The 19838-nt window shown below is 46.3% G+C and overlaps 1 protein-coding gene across 2 annotated transcripts in view; it reads left to right on the top strand.

The window, feature by feature from the left end:
• Nucleotides 1-977: 977 nt before the first annotated feature.
• Kiaa1958 (KIAA1958 ortholog) overlaps nt 978-19838 on the top strand; it is a 136803-nt gene continuing 117942 nt past the window's right edge. For both annotated transcript variants that reach the window (XM_032903455.1, XM_032903446.1), the window contains exon 1: nt 978-1237. The gene's annotated coding sequence lies outside the window, so the exon portion shown is untranslated. The remainder of the gene's footprint in view (nt 1238-19838) is intronic.

Raw genomic sequence — 19838 nt, 5'->3', positions numbered from 1 at the left:
GAAAGTCCCTAAAATCAAGGCATTTATCAAATGCAGGGACTGCAGGTCAGTGGATTACAGCAAAGTGGGCCACAGGTTTCAGGTACTGATGAGACTTGTAGCTTTCGACTCAGTGGAAGCCAGTAGTCAGCTGACAATACATTTCTTCTTATTATTAATGGTGGTTTTGCCTGCGTGTATGTCTGTGCACCACTGTGTCAGTACCGTAGGGACTGAGCTCCAGACTGTTGTGAGCTTCTGCTGGGAATCAAACTTGGGTATTCTGGAAGAGCAGCCAGTGCTCTTAACCACTGAGCTGTCCCTCCAGACATAGTAAAGGTTTTCCTAAGGCATGAGGACATTAAGTTTGATGGGTAGGCAATACATGCCTTCCAAAGGAACAAAAAATGCCCAAGCTAATTTAGCTCTGGTCTGCAACATTTTAACTCTTCACAGTCATGAAGTTAAATTATTAAGCCTTGTAGAATCTTTAACACCCTGCAGCATTCTTCTTTTTTTCCCCCGAGTGTTCCGGTTTATTACGGGTGTGTAGGTATGATGCGGTGGGGCATTAGGATACTATGGAGTAAGTACACTGTGGGTTCCAGGCCACCTGGCACAGCTCTGGTTGAGGTGTCTGTCACACACCTCTAACGCGATCAGGCTATGCTTACTTCAAGTGTTTAGGAAGTGCTTGGAGACCGGGACATCCCACACGCGAGGAAAGTGGCAGAGACCGTGGGTTCTGTACCTGTCGGAGCGGCGGGGACTGAACTCCGCCGGCTCCGGGCTGCGCGCGTCGGTGGCAGGAGCTTGGCCCGCGCCCTGGTAGGGTAGCGAGCGCCGCGGGTCGAGTGCCTTCCGCGGGCGTCGCTACACACTTCCTGTAGGTCCCGCCGCCTGCGGAGCGCTTCCGGTGCCTGCTGAAGCCGGGGTCCGAGCCCCGCCCGCCCCCTCTCCGGCCCCGCCCGCGCGGCCCGCCCCCGCGCTCCAAGCCGGGCGCGCGGAGCCCGGGCGCACGGGCGGCGCGCGCCGGTGGCCGATCCAGGCTGGCGCCCGCGCCCCACCGCACCACCGCCGTCACCCGCCGCGCAGCCCGCGGGGCACCCTTCCCGCTTCACCGACTCCGGCCCCGGGGCCTCCGGCCGTGGTGCTGCCGTCCTCCGTCCCGCCGTCCCTCCCCGTCCAGCTCGGGCCGCCGGGCTCTCGCAGGCCCCACCGCCCGCGTTCCTATGGACAGACGCACAGACACCTGCAGGTGGGTGAGAGCCCGCTCAGGGCTGGGGAGCAGGCGAGCGCGGGGCCTTTGTGTGTGGGCGGCCGCGCCGTGACCCTCAGAACCTTCCTTTTGTCTGCTCCGGGCCAGCGAGGCGGGAGGGCGCTAGGGGCGGAGGGGTCTGCGGGCGCAGAGACCGGCGCGCACGGGTTCGCGGCCCGCGGCGTCTTGGCGGGGACTGTCCGTGCGCCGGCGTCCCGGAGCCGGGCAGGAGGGCGGGACGGAGGAGGAACGGTCTGCCCAGCTAGTTGCAGACCGGTAAGGCGCCTCGGGGCTCTGCCGGACTAGCTTGGTTGTCGGGAGTTACCGGGAGGTGCGTGTGGGGCGTGTAAAGGAACGTGCGGCGCTTTGCTCCCTTATTTATTGTTTCTAACGGAGGAGGGTTCTCTCCCAAACGCTCCCCCCAGTCTGAGGCTGCGCACAGTGATTTGTGTTTGTTATCAAATAGATCAAGATACCTAGTGTCCTGGAGAGAGGAGGTTGAGCTGACCAGCAACACGTCAGATCAAACAAACAAACAAACAAACAGAAATATGCGGTTTATGTGGTTTTCTTACAGCTGTCTTTAATTTAAAAATGTAAAGGTCAGGTAATGACTTAAATGGAGAAAATCGAACATGGTTGATTTAAAAAAAAACACTTGTATTTATTTTTGTTTTGAAGTTTTGGAGTAAAGTTTTTTTCTCGTGGTCGTTAGGATTATCACTGATAGAGTAGTCTACCAATTAAACAGTTAACCGGAGTGCCCTGTAGTGACCGCTTTTACGGTAGGGCTTGCATCAGAGAGTAAAACACAATGATAGTCTTTCCATGCGGGCTAAAACCTTTGTTTTCCGTTTTAAGAGAGATTTTTTTTCTTTCATAGCATGTGAAGAAAACGTGATGTTAGAAGTGATTTTCCCACCGGTATTTCCTTATTTTACATGAAGCAACTATGTATTCCGTGCATACAAACCAAGGATTGGGTTGGTTGCTTGTTAGATACAGTGTTTTGAAAGGTGTTAGGTGGCAGCTCTGATTTTTCTTATTTGATTAGCTGGCTAACTTCGTGAACAGCTGCTATTATGTTCATATATGATCAAATGATAAATGAAGTCCAGTAAGCATTCATAAAGTTCATTTCATAGACTCATGTTTTCTATGTAGATACGGGTTTATGTCCTATGTTAATCTGCTTTTTCCTCACTTTTAGAAACTTTATTTTTGTCGACTGTGAGAATTCATATTGGCATACTTAAGTCTGACTGTTACCTGGGAGTGGTTTTTGGATTCGTTTTTAATAGTTTTGAGGAGCACTGAACAATGCTAGGTACAGCCATTTGGAGAAAGTGGAAGATTCCTTTAAAAAAAAAATCTAAATTTGAAGGGAAAAATAATATAGTATGAAAGCTCTTTAAATTTCTATTAAATTGTTAAAGATTCAAGAAAAAATATAATTCAATGCACCTTTATTCAAATACCCTATTTTTATCATAAAAGACTTTAATATGCTTTAAAAAGTGACTTTTTGTGAGAAAAAAAATTTACCCTAGATTCCTGCCCCAGTTACATTATGTTAATGATATTGTATACTGAATTTTTATAAGTTATCAGAGTATACATTTGTACAGGATTTATGTTTGGAGGCAGCTACATCAACCATAGTTGATCAGGTTTTGTTGTGACTTCCGGTCTAGATTAGTTAAATGGATTTAAACTACACAAAGGATCAACTCTGTGTTTGTTGCTCTGGTCCACCCTGGCCTAAACCTTTCTGCCCTCCCTTATAGATAGGTTAAAGAGGAGTTGAATTGGGTCTGGTATCGTCAGGGACAGGGAGTTCGAGAACAGCCTCCGAGTCGCATCTCTTTGGCACTGGTTGAAATACTGCAGAAGACAGGCTAGCAAACTGAATTGATTGCTGTGTATCTGTTAGGCAGTCAGTGGTCAGTGGCTGTGATAAGACTGAACAAAGCATCTCTGTGAGATGGGGGAGGTTAACAGAGCCAGGGTTGTGCTGGGAAAGCCTGGGATCAGCACTCGGTGCCTTTATCTGTGCTGGCTGGGAGACAATACCTTGCCTTCTCATTTCTTTCTGACTGGTGTGTCCATGTTAATTTTTTCTGTTTAACTTAACAGTGGTGTAATCAGAAGCATTCCAGAGTGGCTTATATGTATTTTTACTTGTTTCCCTTTTGCTCAGTTGATGTCTATGCAGGCGCATACATTAATTCTTTATCCTGATGGGCTTCTTTTTCTCTTTTAACCTTACAACAAATAAATGCTCCTTGCAAAAATTTTGTATCAGTTGGCCTTTAAAACAAAGTTGCCATTTAGCTGTCTTTTGTTTTCCTAAGCTATGCTAAGCTGTCCTTAGTTAAATCTGGGAGACCTAAAAGTCTACAGGCTTTTTCAGAACTTCCCTATGCTTGGTACTATGGTAATAAAATAGAAAACTGGGAGGTAACAGATTTGCTCTCTAGAGACCTGTAACTTTTGGTCTTGCCCTTTCCTATGATGACTTTTGGTGTGATTGTGTCCATATCCTGGTAGCACACACACACCTGCCACCCCACCCCTGCCACCCCCCTACCTCCCCACCCCCCCCACCAGTCCTCTGTGGCCTGGTGAGAGGAGTGATAAGAACTACTCATTGCAGGTCTTGTCATTTTGCGCTAAGAGCACAAGCCCATGCTGCTTGCTGACATGCAGAATTCATTCTTGGATTAATGTCCTGGTACCAGATGTATGAGGCTGGCTCTGAAGAGACTTTCCCTCCTAAATACTGTCAAATAAAGAAGCTGAAGGTTGGAGAGAAGCCATTTATTTGGAACAGTTTTATTTTATGACAGTTTGTGTTTATAAAGAAACCTGCTCATAATATTTACTTGAGGGATCTACATGGTACCCGAAGAAGCCCCACAGGTTTCTTACCCGCTGGCCCTCCCACTCCCCCACCCCCCCTTTGAGTTTCCACAGAGCTTAGCTGTTCTGTGATACTTCTTGAGTTTGCTTCTGATTAGTTGATTTATGGACTTTATTTACCAGCATGATTGGAGAATTCTTTGGCTAGTCTGAAATTGCACTCTGTCTGTGCTCTGGTCGGTTTCCTAGGAAACAAATGTACTGCATAGATTCCATAATGAGGACTGTGGTTGGCTAGTGACTGTGTAAATTCTGTTGTTTGGTAAAGCTTAGTCTCAAATTCAAATAAAGGTCAAGAAAGCAAAAGTAGTGAAAAATGCAAATTTGGGGATTTTGTTTTGTATCCAGTGCCACCGAGGCTTCTCTGGAGAAAGGCAGGCTCCCCAGTAGTGTTCGTTTGTTTTGCGAAGTCTTACACTTGAAGCAGTTGGGAGATCTTGGTATCTCATACTAGAGATGCTGGTACCTGAGGTTGTTGCTGAAGTGACAACAGCAATGTATTTCAGAAACCTGTTCTTACACTCTCAAATCATGTAGAGAACAAAGGGGCAGGGTGTAGAACATCAGGAATATTTTTATACCTAGAAGGAAGTAACATGTATATTTCAAAAAAAAATTACGCAACTTCTCATGAAATAGAACTTTAAAAACTTAAAAGTATTAGAGGAACTTCTATAAAAATACATTAAAATCATACCATACACTGATGTATTTATAATCCTGTTTTTTTATTTTCTTCTGATCTATCTGAACTTTGCCCTAGAACTGCAAGTTAGAGACCGACTTTCCTCTCTTCCTTACTCCCCTCTGGAACTCTGGCTTCTGTGGCTCTAGATACAGGATGAAGAAGCAGATAGTGCAGCTGCCGGTAGGCAAAGGAAAGACAAGAAACTTACGGAGAGCCAGACCTCCACTAAAACCACTGCCAATGTCCCTCCCTCCCTCCTCCCCCTCCCTCCCCCTCCCCCCCCCCCCCCCCCCCTCCCTCCCCCCCCCCCCCCCCCCCCCCCCCCCCCCCCCCCCCCCCCCCCCCCCCCCCCCCCCCCCCCCCCCCCCCCCTCCCCCCCCCCCCCCCCCCCCCCCCCCCCCCCCCTCCCCCCCCCCCCCCCCCCCCCCCCCCCCCCCCTTCCTTCCTCCCTTCCTTCCTCCTTCCTTCCTCCCTTCCCCCCCCCCCCCCCCCCCCCCCCTCCCCCCCCCCCCCCCCACCCCCCCACCCCCCCCCCCCCCCCCCCCCCCCCCCCCCCCCCCCCCCCCCCCCCCCCCCCCCCCCCCCCCCCCCCCCTCCTCCCCCCCCCCCCTCCTCCCCCCTTCCCCTTCCCCCCTTCCCTCCTCCCTCCCCCTTCCCTCCCCTCCTTCCTCCCTCCCTTCCTCCCTCCCCCTCCCTCCTCCTCCCTCCCCTCCCTCCTCCCTCCCTCCCCTCCTTCTCCTTCCTCCCTCCTCCTCCCCTCCCTTCCTCTCCTCCCTCCCTCCCTTCCTCCCTCCCTCCTTCTCCCTCCTCCTTCCTCCTCCCTTCCTCCTTCTTTCCTCCTTCCCCTCCCCTCCCTTCCCTTCCTCCCTTCCTCCTCCTCCTCTCCCTTCCTTTCCTCCCTCCCCTCCCTTCCCTCCTCCTTCTCCCTCCCCTCCCCTTCTCCCCCCTCCCTTCCTCCCCTCCCTCCCTTCCTTCTTCCTCCCTTCCTCCCCTCTCCTCCCTCCTTCCTCCCTCCCTCCCTCCCTTCCTTCCTTCCTTCCTTCCTTCCTCCCTTCCTCCCTCCCCTCCCCCCCTCCCTCCCTCCCCCCCTCCCCCCCCCCCCCTCCCCCCCCCTCCCCCCCCTCCCCCCCCCCCCCCCCCCCCCCCCCCCCTCCCCCCTCCCCCCCCCCCCCTCCCCCCTCCCCCTCCCCCTCCCCCTCCCCCCCCTCCCCCCCTTTCCCCCTCCCCCACCTCCCCCTCCCCCCCTCCCCCCCTCCCCCCTTCCCTTCTCCCTCCTCTCCTCCCTTTCCCTCCCTTCCCTTTCCCTTCCTCCTTCCCTCCCTCCCCTCCTTTTCTTTTTTCTTTCTTTCTTTTTTCTTTCTTTTTTTCTTTCTTTCTGCTCTACAAAGTGAGTTCAGGAACAGCCAGGGCTAAAATGAAAAAACCCTGTCTCTGGACAAACAGCCCCCTAAACCCCTTTTTTTCTATTGTGGGACTTGCTATGTCAGTCCCAGTTAAGGATGTCTATGAACTGTTGCTCTGGGAGGACTTGGCCTCCCTCTATATAGCATCACACTATGGGTGGCTTAGACAAGAGCTTATTTCTGATAATCCTTCGTGGTAGAAACAGGAGGTCTGGGTTTCTGCATGGTTGGGTTCTTCTGAGTTCCTTAGATTGGTTTCCTTCTGCCTGTCTATGTCTTCATTTTATTTTGTAAAGACGTCAGTCCCTGGAAGGATTATGTGGATTAGATTACCTATACGACTTTATTTTTGTCCCCGCCAGCGGGGACCCAGTTATTCAGGGTCCCGAAGAGGCTTTCTACCTGTGGGCCAAAATGGGGGTGAAGAGAAGAAGGAGACCAAGCAAGATTCTGTTGTCAAGGTCTCGTTTATTGGGATGAACGTTACAGCTTTTAAGGCTTTCAGGTAGGGGGAGTGACCTTTGTGAAATATGAAGGAGGGGGAGATGAGGGTATAGGCAGTGATAGCTGGAGGCAAAGAAGTCAGGCAATGAGGTCAGGTGGTGGAGACACTGGGTGTTGACTGAGGAGATAACTGGTATCTGCTCAGGGAGCTGAGGCATCCCTTGAATGTTATCTTCCTGTGCCGTAAATTCATGGGAGAGGCTTTCATTCAACAATCTTAAGACTTATGGCAGTCATCTTAGGGGTGAGTCTCTGTGGCCAAACAGCCCAGAGTCACCTAGCCACTTTGAGCCATGCAGTCAAAAAGCGGCTAGGCCCAAATCCAATATGGCTCCGTGCATATTTTACCTTAATTACTTCTTTTGAAGGCCTTAGCGCCAAAGATAAGTTACCTTTCTAAGGTGCTGGTGGTGAGGACTTGAAAGATGGGTCTGAGGATGCAATGTGTCCATAGCACAGCCTCTACCTGTACTTACTGGGAGCCCTGTGCACATTCTCACTTTGTTCTGTTTAGTGATTCCTAGTGATATGTGTGTGTGTGTGTGTGCGCGTGCGCGCACGTGTGCACATGCAGGTGGACATGAACCTGTCCGTGTCCACCTGTGGAGGCCAGAGATGAGATAGCTTGTCGTCTTCAATTACTCTGCATCCTTACTTTTTGAGGTAGGATTTCTTGCTGAACCTAGAGCTTAATTGATTCAGTTTGGCTGGCAGGGCAGTGTGCTCCATGATCCTGCTGTCTCTGCGTCATCACAGGGATCGGCATTACAGCTGTGCACTGCTGCACCTGACTTCTCGGGCTCTGAGCCCAGGCCCTCATATTTGCGCTCTCTCTCCAGTCTAAGGTTGGGGAGAAAAAAGTAAGACAGGAGTGTGGGATTGAAAATAAATACAAATATAAGATGTCTTACTAGGTGCTTTTATAACTGACTAGTACAGCACAGTCCCTTTAGAAAACTCGAAGGTTTCTCAGCAAGGCTGCTGGTTTAGCCTCTGATGTGTGGAGTCTGACTGTAGCCCTTACATTTGAATGAATCACTGAGTGTGTGGCATAGTCTTGGGCTTTCGTCAGGTTGAACAGAGGAATGGACATTTGGCTCAGGTAGAAGCTGATGATGTGTTTGGATTTTTTTATGCTAACGACCAGAGTTGCTCCCTGGACCTCACTGCCAGGGGGATTGTACATCTTGTCAAATTTCTTTGTGTTGTGACAGCAGTGTTCTTTTCTCGATGTATATCTTCGGTGTCCGAGTAGGTGTCCCCCTGAATCATTCACGTGCCTTCCAGCATGCTGGCACTTTTGATCCTGAATGTACATGGTTCCATGGGTCAGGGTCTTTTTAACCTATTGATTTGTCACTGAGTAACAGGATCAACTACAGAGCAATGTGTCAACTCTGCTATTAAAAGTAAAGTAGGTAAAGGCTTTATTTTATTCACACTTTTCATATTTGTTATTAATGGTTAAATTAGAAATTTTTGGAATACCAGAGGACTGCATGACCACGGTCAGTGAAAGTGTGAATGCTGCTGATTGGTGACTTGTGAGGACAGGCTTCCTCTGGTGCTGTTTGGTACGATTGTGCTGCTCTCTAGGGAGTTACGCACCATCCTGTGGTTAGTCGTCTAAGTTAAACAGGAGTTTAGGAAGTGGTTCTCTGCATCCTCACTCCTGTCTCCTGTACATAATCAAGTCTCTGGATTCATAGTTACAGTTTCCAAGATTTTATGTAACTTGTGCAATTGTTCTAAAGTCTACAGTTAAATACCTACAGGGAGGGAGGTGTAGCTAGTGACACAACACTTGATTACTTTGCACAAGGCCCTGGGTCTCATTCTCAGCATGTATGTACACAAGCAGTGTGTGCATTCTTCATGTGTAACACAAGCCCTTAGACAGCACTGTGGTGGTTAGAAGTTCATCACATCCTTATAGATGACTCATGTGAAAGATGTTTTTTGCTTTTTATAAGTAAAGCTGTTTATGCATTTATACTTTAAAGGTATAGATTGAATAAAATTTCTTGTATTGACTAATTTCTTGTATTTCTTGTATTTCCCTGCTCAAGTATCTTTAAAAAAAAAATGTTACTTTACTATAGTGATGGGCAACTTGTGTGAGAGGTCAGATAGTGACCCTCTTAGGTTTTCAGGTCATGCTTCTGAATTATAGTTATTTACTGAGCATCTCAGAAGCAGTCAGGGGAATATGTAATGTACACACACAAGCACTGTCTGTGCTCTGTTAAGAGATGTTTGATTGGCCAGCCAGACTGTGAATTGCAATTCGTTACAAATCATAGTTCACAGAATCTTATGCTGCTGTATTGGGTAAAGTGGACAGTTGTCACAGAGGGCTGAGGATTGAACCCAGTGCTCCTGTGTGCTGTATGGGCAGTGTGCCATGGAGCTCTAGCTCCGGTTTGGGTTTTCTTACAGGCAGCTTTATCTCTGCTTATACACCTAAAGGCATTTCCCACTCTGAAAGGAATGTGCCAGAGTATTAACTGCTTCTTGTTAATTCCCCCAGATATATAATGCAGTTTACTATATCAGCCCAACTACGTTAATCTATTATAACCTTTAGTGTTAGTTATATTTCATTTTCTTTGGGGAGCTCCTGTGTTATACATGCTAGATCATCCTGGCTTATCTTTTAAACATAAACCTTTTCTATTTTTAAAGCAGGGCATGAGTATGTAGCCAAGGCTACCTTGGAACTTGCTATGTAGACTAGGTTGGCCTTTAAATCACAAATCTGTCTGAGCAGAGATTGAATATGTTGTAATATCTGGCCAATTACATTTTTAAAAATAATGTCTTCATACTTGCTTACTTGTAAAACAAAATACACTTTTTATTTAAGTGTGAAGTGTTCCTTCACATGTAGAGGTCAGAGGACAGACAGCTTTCTGCTTACGGTGGGATCGAACTCAGCTTGCACCTACTGAGTCACCTCGCCAGCCCTCCTTTACTTTCTCTTTTAAAATATTTATTTATTTATTTACTTATTTATTTGTGTGTGTGTGTGTGTGTGTGTGTGTGTGTGTGTGTGTATGCGCGCGCGTGTGCATGTGTGAGGGCACCCATCAAGGATTGAGGAGAGAGTTGGTTCCCTTGGAGCTCTGCAGTTGCAGACAGTTGTAAGCAGCCTGGCATGGGTTCTGGGACCTGGAGTCAGGTCCTCTAGAAGAGCAGCAAGTGCTTTTAACTGCTGTGCCATCTCTTTACTCCCACCCCACTTTACTTCAAAAATAAGTAGGTTATTCTTGAATGTGTGTAAGGTGTACGTGTGTGTGAGTGACACTGTGCATACAGAGATCAGCAGACAGCTTGTGGAGTCAAATTCCCGTCTCTGCTGAGTGCTGGGGTAGCAGGCGTGTGCCACCTTGCCTGGCTGTTCCCCGTCTTTCTGTGACATCCACCTACCAAGCTTTCGTGTTCCTTCCAGTGTTTCTGGTCTTTGTCCTTTTCTTCTTAGTCTATCTTGAATTTTCTTTGTGCATCCTTCGTCCTCTAGACAGTGTATGTTTCCAGCATTTTGTGTCTAACTGTCCCTCCACTCCCTACCTCAGCTGTGCTGTTCCTTCTGTCTCTGTCTTTCTGGTCGAATGTAGCCCAAGCTGTTCTTGAGCTCCCTATGTAAGCAGGGGCACCTGCTTTGTACCACGTTTGGGGTGCGCCTTTACTGGCTTCAGTATTTGGTTCTTGTTCAGTATCCTCATGGAGCCTTTCACGGGACAGCTTGGCTCTTCCTCCTGTGTAGATTAGATAAGATGGCTGTGCCTGTACTTTAGAATGAGCTCGCTGTGCTAGGGATAGGAAGTTGTCTTAGATTCATGCTTCAAGGTTTTTCCCCTTATTGCCCTTGTGAAGTACCTTTAAACATGGCCACTCAAAAGTCAAAGCAGAATACTATTGTACACTCATTAGAATGGAAAAAGATGGAAATTTAGCAAGTGAGAAAATGCAGCGACTGATACTCTGCGTTGCTGTAGGAATTATACATTGGTACGAGAATGTAAATTGGAACAAACAAATTGGAAAGCTGTTTGGTGGTCTCTCCTAAAACTAAACACTTGCCTGCTTCACGGCGCTCAGTGATTCCACTTGGACATGTTTACTGCCAAAGTAAATGTACTAGGATGACTGGTATAGCGCGGTTTATAATATCCCCGAACAGAATCTTCACTGTGACCATCACTATAGTACATGGTAAAGTGTCACATTGAGCTAACCAAACAAATCACATCTCATAGTATTGATATCTTTGTCTCCTTCCTTAGTGGTCCGCTTTGGTCAGCTGGATATTAGGAAGCCTTACTGCCATAGCAGCTTCATAAATGCATAGACATTGAGGGGAATATTGTCCTGAGACTATAGACAGAGCCCCAGGCCAGAGGCTGTGTGTGTGTGTGTGTGTGTGTGTGTGTGTGTGTGTGTCTGTCTGTCTGTCTGTCTGTCTGTCTGTCTGTGTCTGTGTCTCTGTTTGCGTGTGTCTATGTGTGTGTCAGTGTCTGTGTCTGTGTGTGTGTGTGTGTGTGTGTTTGTGTGTGTGTGTGTGTGTGTGTCAGTGTCTCTCTGTATCTGCGTGTCTCTGTACGTGTGTCTGTGTGACTACCTAGGGGAAGTAGTGGGGGCTCCTTGAATGCAGGGAATGTTCCATGATCTGGTTGTAGGCTGTTATAAACAGTTGGGAAGTAGTAGGAAGATGTTTACTCATTGTTTCCTGATTGCATATCATGTTAGAACACAATGGAAGATAAACTGAGCCTTTCACATAGCCTCTTCTCTCCTACTGTCTGAGGTTGCCCTTTCCCGGTGTCTGTCCCTCCTTTGTGTCACCCAGTCCTCTTTGGTCGGTTGACTCTTGTATGAACAGCTTTTTTCCCCAGGGTCTCTTAAGTCAGTGTTATGGTTGGAGCATGAAGTGTCTGCTTAGGCTGGTGTGTTTAGTGTTTGGTTCTTAGCTGATGGTGATGTTTGGAAGTTCTGGGAACTTTTGAGGTGAAGATGGCTGGAGGCAGTGAATCACTGGGGCTGTGTTCCTGCTCTGGCCTCTTCCTTTGTTCCTTCTCTCTGCTTCCTGGCTGCTTCGAAGTGTGCTGCTCTGCTGTGCCAAACCCTCTCCACCATGATGGACAGACCCCTAAACCGAGCCAAAATAAATCCTCTCCCCTTGAGTTGTTTCTCTCAGGTCAGGGCAGCAGCAGAACTAGTGGAGTGGGTGCTTTGTGATGGCCTGGAAGCTTGAGAACGCGATCAGTTGTTTGTTGATACAGTTTTACTGAAATGAGGGCTATCTTGTTAAGGGTAAAATTTGGAAATTTCATGTCTTCTGTCTTTTAAAATTAGCAGAACTGAACTCTCATACACATAGACCCTTTTGATCCTACCTAGATGATCAGTTTTTCTGTTTATCTAAATAGATATCTGATATAGATCTCACATCTAATGTCTAAATGATAAGCCAGTACTGAAGGTAGTTTAAGTCTTTTACAATGACAGGTTTGTTAATGTTTTCATGGCAGTTTTGGTTTAGAAATTCACTTTATCTGGCCATTTTCAGAAAACTAGGAGCTCAACATTAGTGGGTTTCTCCAATAGTGAAGGTTAGCATTTTGGGGAAGTTCACTGTTTAACTTTTTTGTGGACATATTTCCTTGATGAGTTTAAGTAAAGCAGGCGTGCCTGTGTTTGCCTTTGGAAATGGAGGTCAACAAGCGGAAACCTTTAAAATTATTTTTCTTTCTCTGGACAGTGTCTTACCTTTGAAGTTTTGTATCTTTAGTCCTAGTTCCAGAAAGCATCAATCAGTCCTACTGACAAGTCCATTAAATTGACTGACTTACCCGTCTTATTTGAGTAGCCTTTGAAGATATACCTATGAAATGTTAGCTGAAGTGTCCCTGTGCTCCCTGCAGAGCAGCCCTTGAAAGATAAGCATTGTCTGATATCTTAGTCTTGCAAGTGTCTTCTCTCTTGAACATAAGGAAAGATGCGTAGTCTTATAAATAGCATTTCTCCATGAATATATTGTACTTGTGAACATATTTGATACATGAATTTTTGATTTGTATGTATCCTACTTAAATTTTATCCAACTGGCTATGTTCTTTCTGGCAGTCAAAAGTCTTACCACAAAGTATGTTTTCTATATACACTTCTTTAATGATGTATACATTGATATAAAACCTCTACCTCCCATAAAGGAGTTGACTTTCATATTAAAAATTAGTTTTGAAGCCAGGTGTGGTGGCACATGTCTGTAATGCCACCACCAAGGACAGTGAGGCAGGGGGATTTCTAGCTGGAAGCTGCCTTGGGGCTGCATAAGGAGATATCCTGCCTTAAAAAAGTAAGTAGTAATTTTATAAATTTACCCTGTTGCTCTCCTTTTTTAGGTCATTTTGCTGTTGACATTGGTGTGCTTCGTGTGTGTGTGTGTGTGTGTGTGTGTGTGTGTGTGTGTGTCACATTGAGAGAGCCCCACGCGGATGCGTGTGCATGGTGGAGATGAGGATAACTCTGGGTGTCATTTCTTAGGCTCCTCCACCATCTCTCTCTTCTTGTTTTAAGAAAGGTCACTCAGTGGCCTGCTAGTAGACTAGACTGGCAGGCCAACCACACCAGGGGTGGTTTGAATAAGAATGGCCCCATAAGCTCATATAGGTTAGGTGTAGCCTTGTTAGAGGAAGTGTGTCACTGCTGGTGGGGCTTTGAGGTTTCAAAAGCTCTTGCCAAGTCCGGTCTTTCTGCTGCCTGGATGTAGAACTCTTGGCTACTTCTCCAGCACCGTGTCTGTTTGCCTATGATCATGCTCCCCACCATGATGATAATGGACTAAACCTCTGAACCAGTAAGCAAGCCCACAGTTAAACGCTTTCCTTTATAAAAGTTGTCTTGATCATGGTGTCTCTTCACAGCAGTAGAACAGTGACCAAGACAGAGGTAGGTACCAGGGAACGGGGTATCACTGTCCATGCTGTTTGTTGGCAGAATATAGAGGGTGTTGAGACCTGGGACTAGAGCAGCATTTAGTTGGGGGCTTGCTTTCTTTCAGAAGAGTTGCCTTGGTCGTGGTGTCTTCTCAGTGACTAAGACGGGACACAAGGGCCCTCCTGCCTGTTTGTGCCTGTGTATAGAGTCACTCGAGCACACACATGGCCATGCCCGGCACTTTCTTTCCTTCTCTTTTTCTTCCTGCCTGCCTCTCTTTCTGTCTTTCAGACAGTCTCACTGTGTAGGTCAGGCTGCTCCCAAACTCAGAGAAATCCACCACCTTCTCCCAGTTTTTTGTTTGTTTTTTAAAATGTGGTTTCTGGGGCTCAGACTCAGGTCTCTGCAGTGCAAGGCAGGCACTTTACCAACTAAGCCGTTTCCCCAGCCCATACCTGTCTTCCTAAGAGTATACTATTGATCTGAGAAGCAGGTATTTTCTTACATACAAAAAGCAACAATATGGGATTCTAGATAGTTTTGAGAAAGGTTCACCAATAAAAAGATCAATTGACTATATACTTAAACTTGCCATTGTAGGAAAACGGTTGCTCTGGGGTTAGCTCAGTGAGGTAGAATATTCCCTCTTATGCACAAGGCCCCTCAGTGTTACCCGCAGCACTGCAGATACATATCCATCTGTCCATCCATCCATCCATCCATCCATCCATCCATCCATCCATCCATCCGATTTTAAGAAGGAACAATCAAGAAAATGTAGTAATACTATAATAAAGAATTGATGTCTTTTTGATGTGGTGGGGGTTGAGACAGAGTTTCTCTGTGTAGCCCTGGCTGTCCTGGAACTTGCTCTAAAGACCTGGCCCGGCCTTGAACTCACAGAGATCTACTTGGCTCTGCCTCCTCAGTGCTGGGATTAAAGGTGTGCACCACCACCACCTGGCCAAGAGTTGATGTCTTTCAACATTGTGTTGCTTATTTAATTTTAAATTTGATTTGTTGTATATGTATTGAGTATGTATGTGTGTGTATCCACCTTCTGTGGATCCTACCAGTTCTCTGGGTTTTAGAGTTCACACCCCACAAGGAGGTTCTAGTCGCTGTATTCCTTGATTGTCCTTTGGAAAGCAATTTGACAGTGTGTAAACTGAGGACACAACTACTCCAAGGTATGTTTGAGGGAGAGTGCAGCTAGAGGCATTTGGAAGAGTTCAGAGCAGAGAGGAAATAGTAAACTGAACATGATCAACATACTAGACAGGGCCATGAGGCATGGTTATAGAGCAAGAGAGGAAGACAGAGGCAAGAGAGGAAAGAAGAGCGTGTATAGTTGAAGTAGTAGGTTTATAAGGGGATGAGAAACGGGAAAGCCTGCGAGCTGGAGAAGCTGTTAGGGTGATGGGTCGAGAAGAGCCACAGGTACAAAGTGAGAGACTGGCTGAGCCTGGGGGCCAGCATGCTCTGTGGTGTGTTAATAGGCTCCACAGAGAGCCATTGGCCCCTTCTGACAGTGATAAGAAAATGGCTCCTTTGCTGGAGAATAGGTCCTAGAAATTGGGGTGGGGGTGGGGGTGGGGGGTGGAGTTTCCTTAGGACATGATAGGAAGTTTCAAGAGCCATGAATAAATGCAATCACACTAGTTTAGGAATTCTAATATAAGGGATAGAAAAAAGATACACATCTAAAGCTGATATCCCCAAACCATTTGTTGTCTGTAGTTACTTGTTTGTTTGAATCTTGTTACTTAGTCCAGGGTAGACTTGAATTTGCTATGTAGTTCATACTGACCTAGAGTTTGCATTCTTCCTGCCTCCACTTTCCAAGTCCTGGGATTACAGTGTGCCGCCATGCCCAGCACTGTGGTTCCTTCTGTGCTGCTGTGCAGAGTTGAGTACTTAGGATAGAATCCTTGCAGAACAGAAAATATTTATTAGGCAATTGCTATGTGTTGGGTACTTTTCTGGTCCTGTGAAGTCAGTAAAGACAAAGCCCTCTGCCTTTATAAAAACTTTGATTTGAGTAGGGCTGAGAGACCAAATGAGATAGAAGAGCCCGTAAGAGATAGGTGTTTAAGAGAAAATAGCAGGGAAGAGGGATGAGAGATACTTCAGGCTTAGGGCTTGACATTTGAGATAAGAGTTAACCAAAACCGAACTCACTGAGCTAGGCACACCATAGTCCTAGCACTTATGGGGCAGAGGCCAGTAGATCTCTGTGAATTTGGGGCCAGCCTGGTCTATATAGTGAGCTCCAGGCAGCCAGGACACTGTAGTGAGACCCTATTTTGACAAACAAAAAAGAACTTACTGAAAAAGTGCCTTTTATGTACAGACTTAAAAATAAAGCAAGATGTTTAGAGCAAGTCCATAGAAATATGTATGATGGGCTGGAGAGATGGCTCAGCGGTTAAGAGCACTGGCCACTCTTCCAGAGGTCCTGAGTTCAATTCCCAGCAACCACATGTTGGCTCACAACCATCTGTAATGGGATCTGGTGTGTCTGAAGACAGAGACAGTGTACTCACACACATAAAATAAATAAATAAATCTTAAAAACAGAAAAAGAAATGTGTCTGGTGAAGCTCAGGGTGCAGTGGAGTGAAAGGAGTGAGTGTCAGAAGTGAGTGGAAGAGGAAAGGCCTGGGGAGATGATTGGAAGGGATGGAGAGGGTGTGTGAGATGGCCAGACCATGTAGAAGCTTGTGGCAAACAGAAAATTCCTGCTGTAAAGTTTCAAATAGAAAAAGAAGGGAATAACACTTGTCTTCTACATCTGCCTAATCCTGACAGTTAGCTTAAATATGCATACAGAAAATTCATCGAAAAACTTACAAAAGTAACTGTTAATAGGCTGTTAGTGTAGAAGGGCACAATAGAAAATTTACTGAAATGGCTTCTCCATTTCTCCATTAGGGGGAAGGTTTTGTTGTAGATGAGGGAGGGAGGAGAGAGAGAGAGAGAGAGAGAGAGAGAGAGAGAGAGACAGACAGACAGACAGACAGACAGACAGAGGCTTCTGGAAGATTACAGAGCAAAGAGAGAAGTAAACAGACTGGACATAGGGCTGTCTTCCATGGAAGGGAGAAAAGAGGGAGAGAAAAGTGGAGATACAGTTGGTGTGGGGACCTTGCCATTATGGAGGAGGTGAGAAGGGCTTTGAAGTGTCTGATTGGATACTTGTGAATAGAGACTGTAGGAGCCTGGAGGCCAGCATGGGCTTTGGTCTCCAACCACAGGTGTACGTGAAAGAGTCGTATGTCCCTTCTGCCAAAGGCAGATGAGGGAAGTGACTCCTTGGTAAGCAGGTGGGACAAGACTCATTTCTGGAATAGGGACTGCCTTTTGGAGTTCGGAGGGCTGGAGTTTCCTTTGGATCTGGCACTGTACGTTACGTATTTTTTTCTTTTGCTATACTTCTAGAATTTTGCTGTATTTTATTTATTTATTATGCAATTTTAAAAGTGTGTGTATAGGTCAGAGGGCTCTTTTCCACCTCCCCACAGGGTTTCTCTGTGTAGTCTTTGCTGTCCTGGAACTCATTTTGTAGACAGGCTGGCCTCAAACTGAGACATCCACCTGCCTCTGTCTCCTGAGTGCTGGGATCAAAGGCATGTGCCACCACCTGACTCAGAGGCTGGCTTTCCAGGAGTGCATTCTTGCCTTTCATTTTGTGTTTTGAGGCAAAGTCTTTGTTGTTTCTGCTGCTTTGCTATGTACCCCAGGCTAGCCCTCCATGGACTGTCTTCCCACCTTCCCCACACAGCTTTCCCACACAGGTTCTGGGGATGGAATTAGGGTTGTCAGGGTCATCAGTAAGCTCAGTTACTCACTGAAGCATCTCACCAGCATTTAAAAAAAAAGGATTTTTTTTCTTTTTTTTTAGCTCTACCACTGAGCTAAATCCCCAACCCCAAAAAGGATTTTTAAAAACACAAAAGGTTTTGTATATTTGTGTCTTTGAAAATCTTTGAAATTAAGTATTTCTGTCTTCCCAAGGTGGATGTAATGTGGTTACCGAGAGCAGACAACAGTATCTTTAGCTGTCTAAGGAGTTAGGTTTTCTTACTGTTGATCTTCATGTGTTTGAACCAAGGGACCGTAGAAACTATTTTCTACCCTTGCTTTACTCGATGAAGTAGCCAGCGATCTGGAGAAGTGAAGCAAGCAGGCTTCTGGCTCTTTTGATAGTTTACATCTTCTATCATTTAATCTGTGACTTTCTCGCACCTGAGTGGCTTTTGTGATTGATAATTTGACTAGTCTTCGTTGAAAAAATAAAGTCTTTGTGGAGAAAAGAAGTCTAAGTCTGTTTCAGAAATCACCACAGCAGCGCTGGCCTCAGTAATAGGCACTTTGGCCTGGTTAAGAGCAAACTTTGGCCTCAGTCTTACTGGCTTTGAATTTGTTCTTGGTCACTGTTAACTACTTTCTGGCCTGTAGGGACTGTGCTTTCGTTCCCACATTTACAGCGATGATGCTTCATGTGCAGTACATGCTTCAGAGACTTGTAGTTAAGAATTAAATGAGCTCCTGTGGGTAGAGTGCCAGGCACAAAGGAAATTATTACCGAAGTTTAAATATCTGGAAGACTCCATCATTTCCCTGCCCCCACCCACCCTCCATACCCCTCATGCTCAGAAAATTGAATTCAAGAAAAATTTTAAGCACTCAGTGGTTAAAAGCACTGGCTGCTCTTCTGTAGGCCTTAAGTTCATCTCCCAGTAACCACAGGGTGGCTAACATCTCTAATGCCAGTTCTAGGGTATTTAACTTTCTCTTCTGGTGTCCTTGGGTACCAGGCAAAGGGTGGTGCATATATGAGCATACAGGCAAACACTCATATACATAAAATAAAAATAAATACAATCTTAAATCTTCAAGTATTTATGTCTTTAAAGCCATCTCTCCAGGCCCCCGAGATATATGCCTTAAAGCATTTTTTATTTAAAGTATTGTGTTTGTGTCTTACAGGTCACACAGGTGATTTATTGTGGGCATTTTAAAGCTAGCCCTCTTAATGCAGTAGTATCAGTCATGCACATTTGTGGGCTGAGTGCAGCCTTCTCAGTTAGTTACTGAGTTCTGAGGGAAGGACGCTTGTTTTATTGGCGTTAGACGTTGTGATGTTCTCTGAAGTGACAGTGCTCTGAAATGTGGGGCAGGATTGAATGGCAAGAGGCAGCTCCTAGAAAGGCTGCTCATTTGCTGGAGTGGGCAAGGACTCACTCTGTGCGTATGTAGGTCAGCGTGGTGAAGAGCTTGGTGAACAGACACAGAGGTGAGGAGCGTCCAGTGGAGAGTGGTGGTGACGTAACCACCCTCCAAACATGCCACCACAATCCTGGCATTTGCATATTCTCTAACTCCAGATGCTAAAGACCACTGACCTCACATAGTGACTGTAACCTAAGGACACGTCATTTACAAGTTTAAAACATTTCAAAATATGACAGTAGTTTGGTAAAATTGAAGAATGGAGAAAATGAAATTTAACTCTGTGTACTATGTATGTGGAAAATAATTTGAGATTATTTGTCTCCATTGTAGTTACGGACAGATAACTTTATATCCAGAGGCTGTCTCTAATCTAGTTTGTATTTGTGGCTATTTGGGGCAATGTGTAGAATTCTATTAGTTTCTATTAAGAAAAATGGGAGCAATACCTTTAAGAGGTTTCCTAGCCCCTATGGTGAGATAGAACATTGCAGCCTAAGGCTGTGGTGAGCAGAGTGATCGCATGAGGGCAGACTTGAAGCCAAGCATGGAGGAGCTCTGAGAACACAACACTCCCTTCAAAGGCAAGCTGCCAGTGGCCTCCCTTCTCTCAGCAGACCTCGTCTCTCTTTTTTTCTTTTTTTTTTTTTTTTTTTTTTTTTTTTCTCGAGCTGGGGACCGAACCCAGGGCCTTGCGCTTGCTAGGCAAGCGCTCTACCACTGAGCTAAATCCCCAACCCCAGACCTCGTCTCTTAAGTCTCCACCATGGCCTGGTAATGAATGCTTCAAGTCATAGCTCCATCAATGCTTTAATCATGGAGTCCAGAGCCCTCAGGGTCCAGACGCTTCCAGAAAGGCATCATCTGGCTACCAGGCCTTCAGTGCATGAGCATTTCAGGGGGGTGGGGA

This window comes from Rattus rattus, chromosome 1 (assembly GCF_011064425.1).
Source record: "Rattus rattus isolate New Zealand chromosome 1, Rrattus_CSIRO_v1, whole genome shotgun sequence".
Classification (NCBI taxonomy): Eukaryota; Metazoa; Chordata; class Mammalia; order Rodentia; family Muridae; genus Rattus; species Rattus rattus.
Note: the sequence above shows the minus strand (reverse complement) of the source record. Positions and strands in the feature narration are given on the sequence as shown.